The sequence below is a fragment of the Nothoprocta perdicaria genome, unplaced genomic scaffold (genome assembly GCF_003342845.1).
Source record: "Nothoprocta perdicaria isolate Ctin4 unplaced genomic scaffold, notPer1 scaffold_93, whole genome shotgun sequence".
Classification (NCBI taxonomy): Eukaryota; Metazoa; Chordata; class Aves; order Tinamiformes; family Tinamidae; genus Nothoprocta; species Nothoprocta perdicaria.
The window spans coordinates 248,016-271,153 of NW_020456232.1; the positions used below are offsets into that span (position 1 = coordinate 248,016).

The 23,138-nt window shown below is 41.5% G+C and overlaps 3 long non-coding RNA genes across 3 annotated transcripts; all 3 read left to right on the forward strand.

Moving 5' to 3' along the window:
- Positions 1-10,517: 10,517 nt before the first annotated feature.
- On the forward strand, positions 10,518-12,750 carry LOC112958969. The gene is made up of 3 exons (XR_003251544.1): positions 10,518-10,624; positions 11,751-11,950; positions 12,705-12,750. It is a non-coding gene; the product is annotated as an uncharacterized LOC112958969 (long non-coding RNA).
- A 374-nt stretch (positions 12,751-13,124) lies between these two features.
- On the forward strand, positions 13,125-14,311 carry LOC112958943. The gene is made up of 2 exons (XR_003251528.1): positions 13,125-13,500; positions 14,060-14,311. It is a non-coding gene; the product is annotated as an uncharacterized LOC112958943 (long non-coding RNA).
- A 1,127-nt stretch (positions 14,312-15,438) lies between these two features.
- Positions 15,439-16,423, forward strand: LOC112958942. The gene is made up of 3 exons (XR_003251527.1): positions 15,439-15,595; positions 15,677-15,736; positions 16,362-16,423. It is a non-coding gene; the product is annotated as an uncharacterized LOC112958942 (long non-coding RNA).
- The last annotated feature ends 6,715 nt before the right edge of the window (positions 16,424-23,138 follow it).

Consider the following 23,138-nt stretch of genomic DNA (forward strand, 5'->3'; position numbering starts at 1 on the left):
GAGGCCCTTGTCCTACAAGTTCTCTATAATTGGGACTCCTGTGAGGTTGATCCAAAGCTCCCAAAGTCCTTGGGGTCCTTTCCACCGACTCCAGTGTGTTTTGCGCTGGGCCTGTATCAAGTTGGCTTTGGGGAATCTGCCAGCCGCACGTTCTCCCGTTAAGTTTGTCAGTGCCCTTTGGGTTTTGTTTGCTTTGTTTGATTTCCTTTGTGCAAACCGCTTTTGTCAGGGGCTGCTTGGCAGCAGCGTCATTTATCCTGGTTTAATGTGAGGTATTAAATCTTTTGTGCAAATCTGTTCTCTTTTGGATAGCAGCAACATTATAAGAAGAAAGGCAACAAAGTGAAGACTGTTGCATATGTTGCTGTCCATGCTGCTGTTTTAACTAAACATCATCTGCTGAAATGCTGAATCCCTTCTGAAGGGGCATCGTTCTCCTGTTGTCATCTGAAGCACTTCTGAAAAGCAGCTTTTTGTTTTGAAGTGGTGAGTCATATTTGGATACTCTGTATAGGAATTTTAAATAGTTGAAATAAYACCTGTTTTTGGAAGTGCTTTCTACTGTTAGTTGCTGTTTTGAATGATAAGTGCAGTGAGCCTTTTTGGATAGGGAGCAGAATAGCAGTTTGAAAATCCAACAGRCAGAATTCTAGCTTGCTTTGTGAGCAAGGTCACGTTTTTTACACCTAAAACTTCAGAAGGACCCTCTCATTCTGAACACCTGCATTTACGTGGCTAGTCCTGTTTGCATACGTACTGCTTTTGCTTAAGTGTCTAGAACAAGTAACAAGAATTGTAAAACCTGGGTGCTTTAAAAAACATTATAAGCTGCTTCTGAAGTTGCTAGTCTTAACTATAATGGAAAGATATCAGGATTGGAATGTAAAGAGTCATTAATTATTTGTAAACTACTTTGAGTGGTAGGTGCTGAGGAAGCACCTTTCTTTTATTGCTATTTTTAAATACAGAAGACACATGTCTGTCAGTAGCAACAAAAGTAATATAAAACTTTGGCTACATGTGTTTGGAGGGAGAAAATACTTTTTAAGCTAGTGACTACTGTCTGGACACCAGAGTTTAAGAGGTTATGTAATAGTGTGAAGATTAAATTCATATTCTATATTTGTAGTTGTTCTTTTTAAATAGATCTGTAGTAACAATTGTGTGGGTTTTTTTTTTTTTTTCCTTTTTCCATAAAACTGCACTTAAACGTGTTCTTGGGCCAGTTTTGTTTGGCTCTCCTAATTAACTGATAGAAAAACTGGCTGGCAAAATGAAAGAAAGTTCAGGGCACAAAGTTTATGGCCTTTGCCATGGACAGCTTTAAGGCACTTGCTCTCATGCTAATGGGAAATTGCCTGTAGGCTGCAGTGAAAGCGTTTGTTTTATTAGAACGGCACAAAACCGCACAGATCTCCTGTGCTTCCAAGTAAATTCCTCAGGCTCAACAAGGAAGTCTGAGAGACTACAGATTAGGTTAAACTGGAAGGCCTGGGAGTAAGATGGGACTTATCATATCACAAGTAGGGTCAACAAAGGCAAATAAGGAAATGTGAGAGAGTGAGAAATGTCTGATACTTCAGGCATGCTGGCTGCTAACACTAAGCAGAGCAGTTCAGCAGAAGTCTTTAGTAATTAGCTGCGCTGAAAATTTGTAATAAAGATGTGTGAATATGTAGTATCTGTACTGTTAATGATGAGAAAACCAATTTTTTTTTTAGTAGTCTTTTGTAGTATTTACAATTTGGAATCCTGTTCTGTTATCGGGGAATGACATCTGTAGTAGCACTAACTTATGGTTCAAATCTTTCACACTTTCACTGTGTGAAATTTTTTCATTTCCAAATTTCTGTTTCCAAGCCAGGAGCCCTTTTGCTGCTTATTGCTACCTAGTAGCTCTTTGGAGTGGCATAAGGATTCTTTCAGCACATTCAAAGCGGCCCCAGCTCACAGAGTTTGTASTCTCTGAAGTGCAGATTGAGACAAGAGGAACGAAAGATGCCCACAGGAGAATGGCCAAGGTGTCATTTTCTCACATTTYTGCCTTTGAAGTTAGTGGGCCATTGCAGGAAGGCTGCTCTGAGGTGTGAGCTCTTCCACATGGTGAGATCAGATTTCACGTTACAGCTCTACCACTTGGATGAATAACTGCCCTGAGGGGCTCATCCCCTTCCTTGTAGCAGCTCTGACAGGACAGGGGGCCAGATTAGGGAAGTGATTGGCAGAAGAGTCTGTTTTTTTCTTGTAGGACTTGTTTCCAACAGTTTAGTTCACTGAACTACTTCTTTTGAGGGGCATTGGCTGAGCTGTGCAACTAGCACAAGGGAAGCTGAAGGAAAATCAGAAGGACTAGATAATATCTTGCTGAAGMAAGGACAGAATGATTCTCTCTGAGGAAGACGAGTGCTGTGGGGTGTTATCAGTCAGGTGAGCATCAGCTGGAAGTGGAGAGGTCTCCAGAACTTGAACCCCCATCACAGGGATGGCACTTAAGTGTCCCTGTCTGCAATAAGGAGGGGTTGTATCCCTGTATTGTGTCAATACTTTRTTTTCTTTTTCTTTTACCATTGAAGTAAAATCCAACAGATGCATAAAACTTACTAGAAAGCAGATAATTCTTCAGGCTGACTTTGTTTGGATTTAAAATAGGTTCAGCGGGATTCACCAACTAACCAGATAATGTTCTGAAATTGATAATAGGAAAAAATGTGTAGGAAAAAAAAAAGAGTTGATCTCCAAATAAAACTCTCAAATAAGAAAGTCCCATGTGTCCTGCAACACTRTTCAATGTTAGGTAAGGGCAAAAAAGAGTAAGCACTCAGTAGCATATTTTTCATCCAGGAAATTTATTCCATGAGATTTCAGATTAAAAAAAAACGTGAGCTGATTCTTGGAACCCTCTTGTGATCAGAGCTCTGTCTGCACATAAACTGAATTGGAATCAGACATGCAGAATTTCAGTATGTCATGAATGAAATTGAGGTCTGTTTTTTTTTCTGAAATTACTGCCAGTTACACAACTATTGCTGTATTGAATTCTCCAGTAGCAGTGGGGAATTCTGCTGAGGGTAAGAACAGGGTAAAATTATGACCTGGAAACCGCAGTCTGGGAACAACTTGGCACAGGCATTTTCCTGTCCGTCTTCAGAAAGCTCCGTCTTCTCTGRTATAAATTAGCCTTTTGAAACTCTGGACCAGGGGCATCAAGTAGCACCCTGAGGTAAAAGGCACCTGAGTAGCCATATCCTTTTAAAAAAAGAAAAAAAAGCAATTCTYAGACTTTGCATGACAGTGTGAAATAAATGGTGATAGGACTTTCCTTTTTGATGGTAAATCCATCCCAGGAGCTGCTCGTGTCCCTGCTGTGCTGCCATACTAGTAAGAGAAGTTGGTGGCACTGCTGGCTGGCTCCGTCCCCCTTCAGGCAATCAGTAAAACGGTCTATCCCGCAGCCCTCCCAGCCAAGGCCCAGCATTAGCCTCAGCCAAATATTTAAGCTCCCGACTCCTGGATCAGGGAGAAGTTATGAGCCTGAATGCTCAGCTGAGCCTGTGCCAAGTTCTTAGGGATGCAAATCTGGGTTGTTTGTCCAACTGCAGCCTGGTGCCTTTTGGAGTGAAACTGCTGGCTGGCTTAGAGGGACGGCAGAACATCACTTGGAAACKACACCTCAGTTTACAAGCTCAGCCAGGCTTGTTTACAGTAGGCTATTTACTGCAGTTCTCTAAAGCTGTACAATAGAGTTACTCTGAAAAATCCCTCAAAGCCCTTTGCAAGTGAAGTTTTTCTTTGTCATACCATCAGAAAATGCTGTGTAAGAGAATACTTGCACCTGCTCTATCTCCCAGAATTATCATGAACTCAGCAATGGATTTTGTGTTCCTATTTTTAAAAGCCATCTTGCTAAATAGATATAAGAGAATGTTCCCTTTGGAAGAGTAAGTGCATAGCAGTGCCATGGTAGGGAAGCACCGTGAACCTGGCATGCCTTGTATCAGCTGAGCAAGGGAAAAGAGAGAGATAAGAGAGCAGAATATATTCTGGTTTCGTGTGTTTTTATAAGAGAGCAGAATATATTCTGGTTTCGTGTGTTTTTATTTGTAGAATTCTGACTTGCAAATCTGGCAATGCCACAGTATGGAGAAAAATTCTCTTTTCAGTTCTCCTTCATGTGATACAGATCACCTGAGGGGTAGCTGGAATTTCTTCTTAAAGGAACTGAAGACTATCTTGCCTTTAATATAAAATACCTGGTTTGCATGCATTTGAAATAATTGTCTTTACAAAAATAGAAAGCAAAGCATGGATATTACAACCTGCATTCTGATTGCCAGATTTGGGGTCCCTTTGTAGGAGCTGGCAGTCTTGCGTGGGGAAAGAGCCAAGTGTTTTGTTATAGCTACGGGGAAGGCAATGAACAGCCTTGCAGAGCTCCTCTTGGGACACACCATGATTAGACCAAGTTTACAGACCTTTAGGCCAGACCTTGCACTTGGTCTGGAAAGGCTGTTCAAAGTTGCCTGTAAGATGTCTGGCTGCTGCAGCATCGGTCCTGGAGTTTGGCTGCTCAGTCCACGCTCTGGTTCGTACTGGCTGAGCACACCCAGTGCCTCCAGCTCCCCAGCAAAGGCTGGGAGAAGGGAAGGGGCTGGATGTGTGTTGGCAGGTGCTGCTCCACATAGGGAGATGCCTCCTGCACCCCGTCCAGTAACTGTTGTGCACTGACTGGGTCAAAGCAAAATGTGAGAGACATCTGAGCAGCAGAATGAGTCTGTTGGGGGCAATAAAGGCAAAAAAAAAGAGTTAGAACTTTTAGTGCTTTCCCTATCTCTTTCTTTTGTTTAAGTCCATCTTCAATGGAAATAGACTGTAGGGCTCGTCTATGCTCAAACTTGTCTGGTTTAATTAAATTGATGGTTTAAATCAGCGTTAATACCTGAGTGGATATGCACATCAGTTTTCGCTTCTTTGTATAAGTTTAACCTGCCTCTGCAAACTACAGAGCAGATTTAATGTCACTAAAGAATTTTGCCACATATAATTGCTTAGAGAGTCCAAATTACCAAGGCAAACAACCAGCCTGTCAAGTTCTCTTACTTAGTATGGGAGCAAAGGCTACATTTTGGGCAGACGTGTAGTGCTAGCAGTTCACTTGGGATTATGCCTGGCTGTGTCTAGCGATTCTATCTCAACTTGGGTGAGTAGGAGGAGGGCTTATTCTCTGCCTTGATCTCTCAGTCTTAATTCACAGCTGGCTTTTGGGAACTGGGCAAAAATATGAGACTGAAATCCCCGGGAGAAGGAATTGTTCACCTATGCTTATTTCACTTGTCATTTGGGTGCAAATAAAGCAAAGAAATTTAGAGTATCTGGCACTGATTTATCCTCCAGCATRAGACTGGCTGCAATGTTACAGATATTAGCTGCTGCTTGGGAAGAAGTTGAACATTATATCAGAACAGGATATGTGCAYGCACATACACATTTCTAAATAGATATATTTTTAAGGAAGGAGCAACTGTGTAAAATGAAGTGGCTTTGAAGAGAGAAATGCAATAAAGTTATGCAAAATTCTGAAAGTTCTTGCATAAATAGGTTGCAAACTTTTTCCTTACTTGCAAAAAATCCTCTAAGAGAGTATTAATTTGAAAATATAAAGGGAGAGGTGTAGTCTCTCTGAACATAAAGACTTAAGAGTGTGAATCCCTATAAGAATAAATGTTTAGATAGAGCAAGAAATTTCTGCTTGCTATGAATATTGTTGCTGAATTAGGAACAAATAAAGATAATGGGGAAAAGTATCTAATGGGCAAGCAGCCAGTCATTGGCATTTATAGATCTTTATAGAGGAGATACTTGTATGTGCTGTAGTATCTGTCTTTGCCTGTTTATACTGACACCCAGTGATGCCAGATGATTAACCCAGTGTTCATGGAGTCGTGAATTATACTTCAGGTCCAGTGGCTGCCATCCCTGTGCCGTGGGAGTGCTGCACCTATCAATTATGCACTAGGAGAGATGAAAGTGCCCGAGCAGAAGTGATGGCAAATCGCCGCGTGCGTCTAGGTGCAGGGTTGATGGGAACACAATYGTTTTACACAGATATTGGTGTGTAGATGAATAGCACATCTTCAGCTTATCTAGATGAATGGGCTAATTTGGCTGGAGGCTGTTATTTGCCCTTGCCTGTTGTATATTTAATGAGCATTTCAGGAGGGAAATTGAGAGGAAAGGAGCTGTAATAGGTCCCTCTCTGCCTCCCTCTACTTTTATATTCCAGAATGAACCGAGGCAAGTTCCAGACTTGTGTGACTCCTCATTCCCCACTCCCCCATCCAAAAACCACCACCAACAACAAAAAGGCTTTTCCTTGTGGTTAAAGCAAATCACTTTGTGCTGATACCTCTCACAGAACATGGTTTTATTAAAGTGCAAAAGACTCCGCTTACTGCTTGGGAAAAGGGCTCTGCATTTCACTTCCACACAAGGTAACTGAGTATCCCAGCTCGGTACATGTGGGACTTGGAGTAGATCTCAGCCTGTGTCCTGGAATGCAGAAAACAGCTGTTTTGCCTATAAATAAACCAAGAGCCTATCCTCATATGAGACTCTTCTTTTAACAGATATGTCATAGAAATTAATTGTCACTTTAGCTATTGGTGTGTAAAGTTAGAATATGCGGTAGTAGCGGGATTCACATTTTAACGGGTGAAAGTTAGTCACACTGTGATCAGGTTTCAGTCTTATCGCTATTGGTATCAAGTTACAGTGACAGCTTTTGTGCTACAAGAGTTAAATCTGTCAGCCTCTCTAATCCCTGGAGTGCCTGAGGTTTATATCTTGTGTAAAACTCACGGATTTAGTCAAAAACATGCACCGTGTACCAGTGATTTCTTTTAAGTTTCAAGCACTTATGCATAATATTTTAAGCACTTGACAATGGCTTTTACTGTGAAATAATTACTTGCTTGACTTCCTGAACTCCTTTCCCTCCCCTTTTTTTCATGCCACTCCATAGGGAAGCAGCAGTTGGAAATACCTTGGTCCTGTAAGCAAGACTSAGTTCCAGCCTAGAAAAAGCATGTCAGAGTGGGTCAACTCATTCAGCTCTTCCCTTCAGCCCCTGGCCACTTGCACGAGCCATCGTAAGGTAACCCTGTGGGGTGGTATTAACAGTTACATGATGTGAGTGTCTGTCATACAGGGGGCTACTGGGCAGGACTTGGGCAAAACACCTGGGCATCTGGTCCAGAAACCCAAAGTTCTAGCACGTATTTAATGGACATAAATCAAGCATCTGATTACACCCCAAACAAAAAGTTCCCGCATTTGACTTAGTTCTAATCTCTTGTTATCAGACAGATAACTGTCACAAGACTTATCAGTGCACACAGGAGCTGCACTCAGCCACATTCACGTAATAACAGAGGGGAAAATAGCATTTGCCTCGTCTCAGAAGAAAAGCAGTAGCTCTGAATTGCAAGGTTATTTACTCTCCCACAATGTAGCTCTGTACAAGCCTTGCTGAACCGGAGCAAGCTGGAACAAGAACAGAGCCAGCAAAATTACTGATAGACAGTGAGATCCACCCAACCTAAGAAGAGCTCGACACTCCCCTTTCCCTGCAGTGCCAAGCGGTTCCTGCAGCCCTGGGATTGCAGCGACTGCTGTTGGGGAATGATGGGCAGCAGCCAAATCCCAGCACCTTCCTTAAATGCTTTGGGTTTCCTTTTAAGGGACTGGCAACGGGCCATAGTTTGAGTTTGTCATCTCATCTCCTGATTACTTTGGTTGGAGGGAGGGAGAAGCTTTTAACCCTGGTCGTTTCTGCCCCTTTTCCTGAGTGACAGCTGGAGCCATTGGAGATTTAGGACAGCATGGTTCCTTTAAAGGAGCTTGTTGCTCAGTTTTGGAAATCAGCCACCGCACCTTTCCTCAAAGGAGCTCTGTACCTGAGCCATCCTCAATGTCCCGTCTGCACTCTGAAGGGTAAATGTCCCATCTTCTGAACATAACTGCTAATACCAATCGTAAAAAGAAAAATGCTTGAACGCATTGATGAACGCAAAAATGCTTGACTTTGACACCTTCATATCTGCTTGGTGGTTGCTAAAATTTGGCATTTACAAAGTTTTTGGACTATGATCCTATTCTTTCTCATTCTAAAAACAGGGGAGGAAAAAAAAAGGAAAAGAAAATATGGAGACCAGACTGATATCTCCTTCCAGTTAAGTAAGCTTAGAGTCCTCAGTGTGGTGTGTTTTGTTTATAATTTGTTAGTGGGTTTTTATTTCTTTATTTATTTATTAAAATGAAAAACAGATTCCCTGCCTCCCGCCCCCCGGTATTTCAATGCTGCTCGGCTAGCGCGGCTGCCGGCTGGGGCCGTCGCGCAGCAGCCGCTGCAGTGGGAGCCTCTCTGACGGCCGGGCTGCCGGAGCAGCACACAGGCAGCCCCAGCCAGAGTTTAGTTTTGCAGTTTGAGTTGAAACCACAGAGAGATTTTGTTCAATGTTTCTTCCTCGTTTAGTCAGCCAGATAGCTCCCCTAAAGCTGCTTACGTGCCAGCAGCACCATCTTCATGTGTTTTATTTACTAACAAAATGTAGTCCATGATATGCCTGGCAAAATAAATCCCCCATTCTCTGCTACGACCTGTCTGCCAGTGACCTTACTGAATGTACCTTCTAGTTGTACTTCCYGGGTATTTGTTGGGTTTTTTTTCTTTCAAATAATATAATTTCCTTCCAATAAGGAGAGAACAGCGTGGGGCAAATTTCTCGTAGCACCTTTTCCGTAGGAGGGTGAACTGTGTCGTTTCCTACAGCTGGGTCCTGCCAGACTTCTCTCCGGGACAACTTCCCTGAGCAGAGCCTCTGCTGAGGCCAGCAGCTGCTGCTTTTCTTGTCAGCTCCTTGGAGGATCTTGAATGTTCTCCCYCCCGGTCCCTGCACAGAGTAGCTACATGGTCAAGCAGCTAGTGACTAGTGGTAGCCCAAGGGGCTGGAAGGAAGCCCTACTAATAGGGGCAAAGTGGGCACCTGCAGGGCTCTCAGGAAACTTGCCCAAACCTTTTTCTAATAATTGCAGGGATTAGCTGGAAATCAATAATAAAGGTGGTGATTAGGAGAAGAAAATAATACGTCGTGACAGGAAGCCAAATTTTGAAAATACTGTATTGAGAGCAATCGTGRTGTAGTTAGTGTAATTGTAAAGCAAAACGGATTGAGGAAAATGGTTTAAAAGGGACCCATAGCTGGCAATAGGGCTATATGTTCTTTCTTTTCATGGCAGTTTTTTCATTTTGAAGTGTATTAACCTTTGTGAGCAGCTGTCAGTCTTGACTTTTATCACCTATAAATACGTATGAAATCACTTTAAATGAGAATGCTGTAGCAGCCTCTGATTTTAACCTTGTTTTRCCTTTACTAGCATGCACTGTGTCGTGTCATTAATTTGTAATAGACAGGAATTTGGGATTAATTTTTTTAAGTCAATGGAACTTTATCCTTAAACACCCGATGTGAATYTAGCTCATCATCTGCTGCTCTGTGTTCCTCCTAGCAGATGGTCTATAGTAACAATGTAGTCTCTTCTCATTGCACTTGAAAATGATAGTTTATTTTTTATGTGCGTGTGTGTTAACATTTTACTGTTTCAGAGAAGTCATAATTGCTATTAACACTGCAATCTTATCATTTTCACMTGATGCTACTTGAAAGTGGAAGATCAACCGTTGAACCAAACTTGTTAATTACGTAACTTAACATTGTCTATGAAAATGAAATTGACTCTTCTAAAGTCCTACCCAGATTCTATTTCATTGCTAAGGCCAGTAGTATTTTGCTGAGTTTATTTTTTGTAGTGCCTAGATTTCCTGATCTTCTTGAGACTTCTATGTGTGGTACACGAAAAATAAARGAAATCTGCCACCTAGTAACTAGTGACCCCAAAAAATGTGTTTATAACCTCATAAATGTCTAACTTACATGAAGTAAATARAAGCTTTGGCCCCATAGATGATTTGTAAAAAGCTGAGTTTGTATTTTGAGGATGTAGAAGTTAAGTCACTTCCTCCATCTATTAGCGGGCATGTTAAATGAAATCAGTTCCAGCCTTCCCTTAGCCTAATGTGTTCCATTTTGTCTATCCCCTGGCTCAGTGTTTCCTATCCTCTAATGGTATCCTCATTTCTGTTTCKAACTGACTCCTCATATGAAATGATTTCTGAAGTCCAGACTGGCAGGAAAAGTAATTTTTCTAGATATAGGAAATAAAGTAGGTCTATCTGGTTAGTGAATAACTGGTCTTTTACAAATCCATGTTGCATTTTAATCTCATTTTTTTTCTAACTAAATTTGGTATCTTTATTTTTAAAAGCATGTATTTTTAAACTTTGTATATCATCAAAGCCAGGTTAACAGAATCGAAGTTGACTGAATCATGTTTTCCTTTGCTTCTTCAATATTTGCTCCTCTCATGACTTGAAACTATCCCCTAATTATTTTCAGTATTTGCTCCTGGATCTGTAGTTTATACAGTAGTTCTTCTAGAATCCTGCAGTGGAGACTGCCTAACACCTCCCATGTAGAAGCTAGACCTGAAATCTTTAAGCTTTTATCTGGTAAGTGGTGATCTTTGTGAGGCATTTTCACTGTGTTGACCCATTAATTGCTTAGAACTCTTGAACTCTTTCAGACTAAGCTCCTTGCACAGCTTCAGGCTCGTAGTCATGAGACACTTCTGCAGAGTAGATGCAATTAATCATAATTATGTCATATGCAAATCTTTTCCACACAGCCGTTTTAACTTGGGCTGACATTCCAGAAGCATCGTTTTATTTGGCACCTCCTCTGGATACAAGTATACAGGAGCCTTGTGCTGGTAGGAGCAGGTTCACAGAAAAATTTGAGGCAGCAGGTTTTGGATGATGATGCAAAACACTTGTTTTCCTCTCTGCAGAAGTGCTTCTTTCCTTGTGTTACCCAGGACTTCATTACTGAACTGTTAAGACTTTATAACATGCAGCAGTTGACATGATTTCCAGACCAGAGTTTCTGCACTAAACAGAGAAGACCGCTGTAGCGTGACAAAATCCATACCTGTAGAGATTAGAAATAATGAAGAAAGAATGAGATGGAACAAATTAACTAAAATTTCTCTTTTTCTGAGAGGAATGAGAGGAAAGAACTCTAGAAGATGAAGTGTTTGGCTGAGTGGCTTTGGCCATACTGGCTCAGACCTAAGGGAAGGGACTTGTGTGCAAAGGGGCTTTGAGGGTTATAGATGTCAGCGAGAAGAGAAGCTGTCAAAATTCTGCCTAGACAGGCAGATACTGCAGCACTGCAGCCGAGCTCCTGCACACACTCGCCTGGGGACATGGGAGGCCTTTGGGTCTGTCCTTACGGAGCGCTCAGAACAGACTTGCTGACACTAAAAGTGCACCAAAAGTCCTGAGTTTTGGGTGTTCTCTCTGCTAAAACACTTTGTACTTAGTAGATGCCACAGAAATGATAACGTAGCAGCACTTATACTGAGCTCCAAAGTGGTTTCCCTAGTGTGCTAGTGCTAACGTTTCTGTTGCAAAAGTTACTGCTGCCATTTCTTTTTTCTCATGYGTGAGCTTATAAGGCAAACCTTTGGCAGGGCTGTGGAAAGGGTACAAGTGTCTGAGGATCCAGCTCATGTTCCTGAAGTGACGTTTAGCAGCCTCTGCCAATATTAAAACTTACACGCATCTTTATTTTTAGCTCTTCTGGAAACTGCTTTTCGTCACTTATTTGGAGTATGTAGCTGTGCTGTAAAACAAGATGATGCAACTGTGAAACCCTCACCAATGTAGAGTGGAGCTCGTCGGGCATAATGTAGATATTTCTCCTGTTCCAGACAATGTTTTGCACCATGTAGGGGAACACTCTGCATATCTTGTATGCATAGGTGATTTTTCTGGGTAAGTTCCTTCAATCTCAAAAGAATCTGAAAATTGACATTTTTAAATTTATAGGTCTAAATTAATAGGTTTGAAGGAATCCTCATACCAGCCTTCTCTGGCCCCTGCTTGTTCTATTTCTAATGGTAGATACCACAAGTGAACCAGGTACACATCCTACAAATGTGGGCTGTGTTCAAGCAAATGATGTAGTTTCTTCCTGGGTCTTCAAAAGGACATCTGCTGTTGCTTAGAGCTTTTGCATAATATCACACAGTTTTTTTTTTTTCCACAGTATTTTCACTTTTTTGTATAGTATCACACACTATGGGTTTTTTTTTTTTCCACAATATTATGTATGGGCAGCTGCAAAGGTGGCAAAATGCAGACCATTCACCTGATGTTAAGGTAGTGTCTCTCTGGTAACCTGGTGTGTATGGCATTAATAGCAGTCTGCTTTTTATTTAGGTTACATTAATTGTATCAGAAGATCCCAAGTTTTCTGAACAAACTTTCCTGTCTAATTCATAATACTTTTTTCATGTCAGTCAGTCCTTATAATGTGGCCATTTCTAGACAGTTGCTTTCATGAGTCTATATTTTAATTTGTACCTGAAAGTGATTTATGAAGAAAATCTTTTACGGATTTTACTGAGAGAAAAGCACCTCTGTGGAAAATAAAAATTGTGGTTCCATGTGACAGATACTGAATTTTATTATTACTGTTCTGATGAAAATCTTTATTGATCTTCTGCTATTTCTGTTTTAATCGAAGACAAACGGTGCACTTTCTGCTCAGAAGAATCCCAGGAAAAAAAAAGAAAAAGGGCCTACTTGAAAATACAAACACAAGAAAGGTAAAACTAATTTTTTTGCTTGATTTTTGTTGCCTAACACTAGAGCTAGAAAGGCAATAGAACACATGCAAGTATTTAACAGTGCAATTGTGTTATTTTATTTCTTTAGATATAGCAAAATTGTTTGGAATTATTAATTTCTGAGAAAATAATACAATTAAAAATGTTTCCCCAGCTGCAGACTTCCCTTCCTCATATTAATTTCAGTCTTAGTCCCTCCACGAGAGCCATGGATAAAAGCTGCAAAGACCCTGTGCCAATCTGAAATGTCTCCAGAGAGCTTGTAAGGGGGCAGAAAATCAACCTGCCTCAGGTGGAGAAGCCACGGGAGAAAGCATCAGGACTTCTCCATTGCTGCAGTGGATAAAAGAGAAGYAACAATCGATCACAGTTGATATCTTAGTGCTCACTCAAACCGTTTGAATGTGCCTTTGGTAGTGCTAGAGCTCAAAAAATTCCTCCAAGTTTGAGGTACCGTTTTCAAAGATTCCTCTAGAAGGACTCACAGCTGAAACGCTGCGGGGACCAGACTATCCAAAATGTAAAAGGGAAGGAAGGATCTGGAACGAGTAAGACAAAATCATTTTGCAGTCAAAAAGAGCTGAGGAGGCCTCGCAAGAAAGGATTGTTGGGCTGGAAGCTGAGCTGAAAAAGTATGCAGGACATAGCAAGTTATTTCAAAGCACAGAGAATGAAGTAGTCCCTTTTTCCAAGGTGAGTCTTCTGCCTTTCAGCTCGTGGCAGATTTTTTCTTTGTTCTCTGTCAGTGTAAATGAGAATGCGTTTCCTGACAAAGGGAGTTCTCATTGCAGACGTGGCCGTGTTCAGCTCTGTACGGAGCCATTCATCTCTTCTGTCTGGTTGCTGTCGCTGACAACAGTGTCTTTTATAATGATTTTTGAGACAAGGTTAAATGACAGAAACATATGATATTGATGTGCATAGATTGTGTTTGCTGAGATGTCTTGTTTTGCTTTGTAATGGATACTCTCAGAGAATTAAATGTAGTCTGTCAATATTTTCACTTTTGGAAGACTTCAGTGCTCACAAAAGATTTGTTGTTTCTGTTTGGCCTGCTGACCAAACTGGTTGTTTGGAATAATACCACCAAGCTTGAATCCTGCTGTAAAACTCATCTCAACCCATCTGATAGGGGCTTCCTGTAGGAATCTAATCTAGCAGTTTAAGAGAAAGGACTTGTGGTTACTTAGGTGTGTGTGTCCTGAAGGCAGATCTTGACCCTACATTTCAAGACCTTTGCTTATTTCTGCAGGTTTTGGCCTTCAGAAATGAAGTCCATCTTTTTTCATAAGCTGTTGGAATTACACTCACAAACCTTTTTTTAAAGCTACTGCTTCAGTTCCCAGACTCTTTTCTCTAATGACTGTGTGTGTTACTACCTCACGAACTGAAACCCAGCTCTTCTGAAATATTTTGAAAACTATCTGGCTTTAATGTGGAGTTGATCAATTTGTGAAAGCTGTGTGGAGACCTGTGATACCAAGGGACTGAATTCAGTGACCCAGGAGGCTAAGGACTCAGTCCTGCTTTAATGAAAAGAAAGATAAACAGCAGCAACTGTAAGAGGAAGTTTCCCATCCTGACAAGTTGGTGGGRATATATAAAAATGAACTGACATTTATAGTGAGCAGATCAGAATCAAATAAATTGGAAGAGAGCAAATGGAAACCACAATAACTGGTAAGTTGTTGGGGGGGTGGAGGGAGGCGGTTATTCCTAGCAAAAACATTTTCTGACATTTTAAGAACTGGGAGAATTTCTGTGCAATGCATAAAAACACACTATCRAACAGCAGAATGTGAAAAGCAGTTTCTGATTCCTCCTGTCAAATATCGACTACAACATAAATCAAAGGAGAAGGCTTTTGTGGCAACTGCAGAATCCAGATCAGTTTAGGATATTACCTGTGCAAAGCAGGTGGAGAGAGAGTCAGGCAGTGCTTAAAAGTAATTGCTTGAGCTTTGCCTTATAAGTCATTTTTCTCTTTTGGGGAAATTCAAGAGAGACAGACACCAAGTAGACAGAAAGACTTACTTCATCTTATGAGTAAAAATATTTTCTTAAGGACATAAGGATAATAGGTAAAAATACGCTTTGAGAAGTGGGACCTCTTGCTTCCTGCTTTGCTATCAGCAGGTTGCCATCTGCTGGATGCCCTCCACAGTGTCCCTGCTCCAAGGTTCTTGGAGACTTTCTCTGTGTCTACCTTAGCAAACATGGCATACAAGGGGTCTGCAGAGGGAAGAAGCTGGTGTGACAACCTGTTTGCTYTGCATGATTTCAAGAGGTTTGATTTGGGGCCAGCCACCCAGGTGCCTGGGGTGCATCTTTTGGATAGTTTGAAACAGAAGAAGGGATCCAGTTTGTGTGTTTCAGGGCTACTCAGTAATGTGCARAGCAGCACAAGACTTGGGGCAATTGGAAGATATGCACCAGACATGCACTCCTGACCCAAGCTGCAATGCTGATATAGAGATATCCTTTAGTTATTTTTGCCTTTTCTATGGGTTGTGAAGACTTGAATGCCAGTTTAGTTCTCCTGCAGCTTGTGTGGTGGCCATTGTTCAGGGGATGGCCCTTATGGGAGGGTCTGAGGTGCCACCACTTTYCAAACTGGTATCTGGAAAACTGCTCTGACCTCCAAGGGTACCAGGGCTCCAGCAAGTGAAGCACAATGTGAGCAATGCTGCTTGTGAAAGATGAGCCTTCTCAAAAGAACTCCTTGGTACCACTTCTGCACATGCGAGACCTTCCTGCCCTTCCAGTAATTCCACTGAGTATGAGGAAGGTGGGTGAATTTTTGCATGTTATGGATGGAGAGGGAAAACGTCATTTTCCTGACAACATACTCTTCTCTTTCTCTCTTCAGGAAGAGACAAGAAGCCTGTTTTCCTGCTCTGTAAACTGAGAAGTCCCTGTGTTGATTTCTGTAAGTTTGGCATATCAGTCCCCTTCTCATTATACAGGGAATTCAGAGCCCTTTCACATCTCTCTCTTTTCCCAGTAGCCCTTAGATGTACTCTTGAGGAAAGAACAAGATAAAAGAATATTTGAAATCATAAAACACTTTTAAAGACTGGTGGTTAAGCTACATTAATTATGCATGTGTGTACTTAACTCAAAACTCTTATTTCTCGATGCTTCAGAAGAACTGTTTATTCTGTAAGAGGCATTTTCTAACTATAGACAAGTATCAATTCCTTTATTGACTGAATTGTTTCCTTCCTCTGCTAATGTGTCTGCTATCTTGCACCTCTTGACAGGTGACTGATGTATAACTCGTGTTTGATACAGAGGATGAGCAAGATGATGCGGTTTTCCCATAGTAGCTATTTTCTAGAGTGGGCAAAGATTTTAGTGTCTTCTGGAAAATGCATATCTGTAACAATTTTCAGCTTTTAAAAGGAAACATGAGTCAGGTGTGCATGAAATACTCATCCCTCCCACTTGTCTTGCTATTACAAATATTTGCTCAGGCTCTTGAGAATGAGCATAGCACAGCTAAGCTGTTCAGAGGGAATGCAGAACGTGTGGTGGCTTTTCTCCTTGCCCAGGACAGCTCATTAGCTGAAATAGGGGAGTCAAGAGCCTGGCTGCAAGGAACTTCACATGAGGAAGAGACACAAACACAGATGCCCAGTGTGAAACGAACTGAGCTGCTGTTTGAAAAAGAAGAGTTAAAGTCCCAGCTCAAAAGGACCCAGAAAAAAGAAAATGAAAAATCCTCAATCTGGAAAATGAGAAGGTGCTCAGTAGAGCAAGTGTGGGTGTGTTGGTCTACCACATTTTTCAGCTCTTATGCTTACTCTGGCGTGTGCTGACTTTGGATCCACGTATGAAAGGTGGCTGTTCCTTTCTTCCTCTACTGCGAAAGGTGAAAAGAGGTTGAAGGTTGAAGTTGAGGGCAAGGGGTTTCCATTAATGTCCATGGTATTGGATCAGGCCCAAGCAGAGAAAGAGCRCTTCCTATTTTCGTACAGAGAAGAATAGCCCATGGAAACTATGAGTTCCTGCTAGGAAAGAAGCAAGCAATTATGGTGTAAAATTGGTATTTGCTACAGAGTTGAAACACKGTGGTGGTGCTGGCAGTGAGGATGTGCACTTCTGGGCAAAACCCTGGAGGATGCAGTTAAGACATCCTAACGTTTCACGTTCTCCAGGGCTGTGAGTTTGCAAGCCACAACGTTGCTCCCTGGTTAAGGGAGTGAGGAGTTTTTTTCCTCTAGCAACTCACATCCCAAGAACTGAATTACTGGAGTTTTCCTGAAGCCAAAGACAGGGCTTTCACTGGGCATAAAAGGGTACTCAGACATGAGCTGCAAAGTGTGCTCCTAACACATCCACCCCGGTCAGTGAGCTAGGATCAGGCCTCAGCAGCAGCTGCTGACTGAACCTGCACTGCAAAATATATGATTTTTTAAAAAGAATTGTTAAATGTTTCTGTCAAATGACTGTCAGTGTATAGAGGGTGCTCYGGCGCTGTAGGTATCTTCAGAATTGTGCTCTAGGAAAGCCTATCCCCTTGGGCAGCTATGTTAACTTGCAATAGGTCCCTTGAAATCGATGGAGCTGTTGCAGACACACAGTGAAAACAAAGCACAGGCAGCTCTGATATGTTTGTATGGGGGTTTCCCARCTGTACATGCAGTGAGATAAAGCTCAAAATGAACCATTGTTACAACAATGAAAAAATGCTGGGGTAAAAATCATGTTATTTCCTTTAGAAAGGGGAAAAAAGGGACCTACTTTTATTTTTTTTCCTTTATTTTCTATTTCATTCTACTCATGTTTACAGTGTGGAATTCATCTTGATATGATTGTTCTTAGCRCCAGTGGGAACTAAGTGGGTGTTCTGGAGCAAGATGTCTAGGATACACAGTCCAAAGAGCCTGTGGTACAGGATGTTCTTAAAGCTCTGTCATAGTTCCCATATGGAAAGCAACTGTGGGCTTTGGAGGGTGCCTGGTGTACCTGTTCTGCTAGGATGCTTTTTGAAAAGGGATGCCAGAAATAATGGCCTAGATTTCAGTTTTTCATGGTAGAYGTGAGAAACTGGCTGAGTTTTTCACTTCATTGCTGGCATTGATGGTTTGGCAGTGCTTCTGTTTCAGTTTTCCTGCTCTATATTGACCCAAACAGACTCCTCCAACTGCACAAAATTCTAGTCTTCAGGGAGGCTCTTTTGCCTGCGCTCTGAGCTGACACTGCTCCCTAGAGAAGGGTTTGCCCTCTCTACCACTGGTCTCGTTTCTCCTTCGCACAAGCACTTACATGGCAAGTGAGGAACCTGACCAGGATGCCAAGTTGAGTGAAAATTTCCAGACGTTAGAGAGTTAAACAGATTTGAAGAGTAAGGAAAAATCAAAAGTTCTATCATTCTGTGTCTTCCTCCCCTCCCACATTTTGATGTTTTTTATTTATTTATTTATTTTTGTTCTGCTTGTCTAAATTTCAGTTTTCTATGTGTGAGTGAGGTCTCTCACGAACTCCAGAGGAGAGATTTTCAAAAGGACACCAAAAATCTGTGCTAGATTTCTGTCGTGAGTCTGAGAATTAGATCTCTTGCTATCTTTGGAAAACGATTTGTGAATAAATAAAACAGAAAAAAAAATTAAAAAAAGGAAGAAAAAAGATGTGCTCTGTTATTGCTGAGACAAATTAACAGCTTGCTGTCTCACCAAAAGGTTTTTATTGTTGTTTGGAGTATTTTGATTAGATGACTCCTACTATTTTAGGAAGTTGAGTAGACCTACTGGCTGTTTAGAGGGACTTACCACTCTGGCCTCTACAAACCTTCCAGCCAGAAGAGCTTCTCTCCTGGGACTTGCCTTGGGACCCTTTGCATCTCCTGGGACCCTCTGAGCCAGTTTGTGCTAAGTGGCCAGGAGAGACGAGAGGGACAGCTGCCTTTCACCCAAAGCCAACTCGTAATTCTTCTCAAACTGTTCTGGGAAACATCATGTTTGTTCAAGTCCTTCTGAAAACTTTTTCTTAATCAGTATGTCCTGCCTTGTCATTTGCTCGTATTTATGCCGTGTGAATGGTATCCACCAGATATGTAAATATACAGAGATAACAAGTAATTCATTGTAAAGTTGTGATTGTTTTTAATTATTTGCAGGACATCTGTCTGAAGCAGATAGCAGAACTGAAGGCCTATAYTGAATTGGTGATGTATGAAAGGGAATCTCATGGTATTGAACTGCGTTGGAATACAACTTGCAGCAGAAAAAGGAAAGGAAGTGTGGTCAGTGTTTGTATGATATTGTTTAGATAATGCTTTACTGAGATATTGAGAGAAGTATTAGTAAAAAATCACAGTCTTTGCGCATCATGGGAACTACTTGGTTCCTGCAAGCTCTTCAGACAAAAACAAACAAACAAAAACTGCTGTGCAGTCTCCTGGGATCACTTTTGAGTTCCCTTTTGAGAAGCTATTAGGAATCTCATCTTCAAGGTAATTACTAAGAAAGCAGCCTGCAGACCAACTGCTTATTTATGCTAATGCTTGGCCTTTCCAGAGGATTTTTACCTGAAGAATTCAAAGGTTTTTGCAGGCATGACAAGAATTTTCTGTGTGAAGATAGAGGCCTTGTGAGAGAGGTGTGGAAAGTGCTCTGGGAACTGTTCAGTGTACCCTGAGTGCTACCCACTTAGATTTCCTGTCCCTACAGCTGCCAAGGATAGCAGGAGATGGAAATTCCTTTGGGATGTGTCAACCTGTCCTGAAAAGGGGAGTTATGCAGGTATTAATTTCGTAAGTACATTCTCCAGGGTAGATTTGCTTTTCCTTTAGTGTTCAACTGAGTGAATTTCACAGACACATGAGTCTGAGGTGGGTTGTGTGGAGTCTGGTCCATGTTTTACATCCTTGCTGCCTCTGCACAGGGTGAGAAGGGCCAGACAATAGCTGTTGTGCTGACAGTCTGTGGGGGATCTGAAAGAGAACAAGCTGTTGAATAAACTTGGGTTTTAGTTACTCTATAGTAAGCTGAATATTACCTGATATATTTATTGCCTTACTAGCACTGAATGTTATCTTGGGCTTTGGGTATTTTCCAGCTAATCTTTTTTGGGGGGGATTCTTTTTTTTTCCAGCTAATTCTTTTTTCCTTGGGCTATGGGTATTTTCCAGCTAATCCACTGCATGTGGGCTCGGGTGGACAGGTTGGAGAGGCATCGTTGCCTCTGCTCAGGAACACGAACCAGCACGGAGGTGGCTTGTTCTTCTCAGACTGAGAAACTGCTGCCACGTGGTTGGTGATCTTTGCTCCTGAAAGGAGCAGCACAACTTCGCTGTGCGTGTGCTGAAGGGTTTTAGTGTTTTACACATACATGGGAATTTTGGTGAAGATGAGGAATGGGCATAAGCAAAACTCCCAGCAATTATTCTCAGTTAGTGTCCAGATACTTCTCTGAGAAACCTGCACGGGTGATTTGAAGCTGTGAAGGCTATTTATGTGCAGCCTTGAGTTGCTTTCCAGACAAGAGAATGAGAAGCAAAGATATACTAATATTTCAGCTTCTATTCTCATCTAAAGTGAGAGTGACTGGGTTCTTATTAAGAGTTTATTTTAATTAGAAGCCACAAGTTTTTTTCTTTCTTTTTTTTTTTTTTTTNTTTTTTTTTTTTTTTTAAACTCCTTTCTTCTCCTTTCCTGGAGTCACCCAGCAGGTTTATTCTTTAATTCTGGCACTAAAGAAAAATGATTTTGCTATGTGGAAAGAATTTTGCAATAGTGAAAAATGTTGATTAATTACAAAACATTTCCTTTCCCCCAGAAGCATCAGTTTGCTGAACCAGAAAGTCGTATCAGCTTCTTCTTTGCTACTTAAYCATTGCAATTACCATTGGAATAAAAGGAATGAATTAAACAATGATTTGAATAGTTTGGTAAGCAGGTGGCCAGTAGCATCTCACAAAGCTGGTGAYGAACTCTTGCTCGGTGGCCCTGGCACCTTGTGGTTCCTGGCTGCTTGTTGCTCCCCAGCCTGCTGCCCAGGGCTGGTGGTCTCCTTGCTGTCCCCCTTGGTAGGCCTAGCTGTTAGCAGCAGGTTGTGAGCTGAACAAATGCAGATATGCCTGGCTTGAGTCCTGTTGACTTCAATGGATCCACTAGTGCCTGTGGCACCATTTGTGTGCACTGAACAAAGCGAAAGCTCTTGCTTCAGAGAGAGCCTGTAAACRATCTGTATTCCCTGTACATCTGCAGGCACCTACACAGATGGGTGAATTTCTCCTACGGCTAATCCTAAAATATTAGGATTGAGTAACGCAACTGGCCCACACTGAAAGGGGGAAGTCCTGCTTGTCTCTCTCATCTCCTAACCTCACACCCTGCTTTTGGCTGGGCTCTTTTAGGGACTTCAGCGACTCCGTGAGGAATCTGGAAAACACGGATAGGAAGGAAAGATGGGAGGAGAGAGGGGTGACTCCCGCTGGGGGCACAAGCAAACTCTTGTATTTGCTCAGCTGTCTGTGCAGGGATTTACCTCTCTGATTAAACATCATGTGCTTCCTCTGGGGTGTGCAGGGATGTTCTGCAGGAATAGTCCTGGAATTGGAGCTTTATTTCTGTGTGTTGGTGGATGCTTAGCACCCTGCTGCTTTAATGTTCTTATTGCATAATGCAAAACTAACAGCTAAAACGGCACGCTAGCTCCTGCAACTTGGTATGTGTGCAGTTTGCCTTATTCATGTAATCCATGTTTTCTCTGCTTTTTTTCATCTGTTTGCTGGTCTTTTTTAGTACACAGTAGRAAGGAGATCTTTTTGATACTATTATAAGTCTTGGTTCTGATCTGGCATTCCTCAAAGAACTAAACTTTGTACTGAAGGAGGAAATGATTTTGAGTTCTGCTGGAGTTTCCAACAACCCTTTTCTGCCCTAAACCAAGAGATTAGCGAAAGATTATACAACCAGAGATTGAAGACTGGCATTTTCAATGAAGATTCATGACATTTCAATTCAAACTCAGTTGGACAGTTTTACTTCCTGCCATTCTGGAAGCCTAAGAAATCTAAATGGGCAATTGAGATGGTTTAATCACTTCAAAACTTTTTTTTTTTCTTTCAAAATGTCTAAATTCTACATAGATCCTTGACTCCTCCCCCAAGTCCTTTTTTCTTTTATACACACACACACACACACACACACACACACACACACACACACACACACATATATATATACTGATATCCTTGTATCTGCCGTCTCTTCTACAAAGACGACAGCTCTAGAGTAATGGTTATTACTCCCTACCTTGACAGGTTCAACCATTATATAAATTATATATGTGCTCTTTCAGAGCCTATACTTGAGCGCTATCTGAACTTAATACATTTGAAAAACCTTCAAGCAGCCTCTGTGGGAGGAAATAAAATCCGAAGCTGCTCCGCCTGCTTTCAAATAGGCTTTACTAAAGAGACAAGTATTGCAGACTCACCGAGTGGTCGAGGTTGGAAGGGCCTTCTAGCTGCGTGTGCCTGGCAGTGCCCTAACACACTCCCAGCCTCTGCAGCGYGCAAGAGCTGCGCAGTAACGATGGTTTGTGGTGCCTTGGGGGGGTAACTGGAGATTGCAAAGGATGGGTTTCACTGTCGAGTTATGACTGTTAGTTTCATGCATGATACATATAAAAGGGATATTTTATTTAAATACAAAATTAGAGCTTGAAACGGGTATTAATCATTCTACACTTCATAAATAAATAAAAATAAAGATTAACTTCCAAGTAAGTGCACAATTCCTCAAAGTCTGGAGGAACATGAATAGTAGCAGATGTAGTTGCTGCTATTCCATATGACGCCGAAAATGATTACAAGAAATCCCCATTGTTAGGCATTTCGGATGCCTTTGCAAACTTGGTAGTTTTAACAAATACAGTGTTTTCTACTATTCAGTGTATGTGTTTTGAGATMCTGTGTAATGTAACATTTTGCTCTGTTCTCTACTAAGCCTGCAAAACTTCTCTTAAATCCCTAACAGTAATGTAATTATATATATTGTTTTATTTTCTGTCCTAGTGTTGGATGTGACATGGTTAGCAGCTAAGCAAAGAACAGGGCTGAAAAGGCCTCTGTTTGCTGCTGCTTTTTGTTGCCGTTGTGTAGTAGCTGCCCTTCTGAGTAGCAGGTGAAGAAARTCAAACTTTTCCTTACCATACCTTTGTGCAGATACCTACAGTTGCTGGCTGCACCTTTATCCTGATGTAATTATCTTCTCTTCTTACAATATCTGTTTACTGTCTCAAAAAACTTCCTATGGTCACGTAAAATAATTCTTTAGAAGGTAATGACAAATACTGACATTAATTTTGAAATTTCTTTG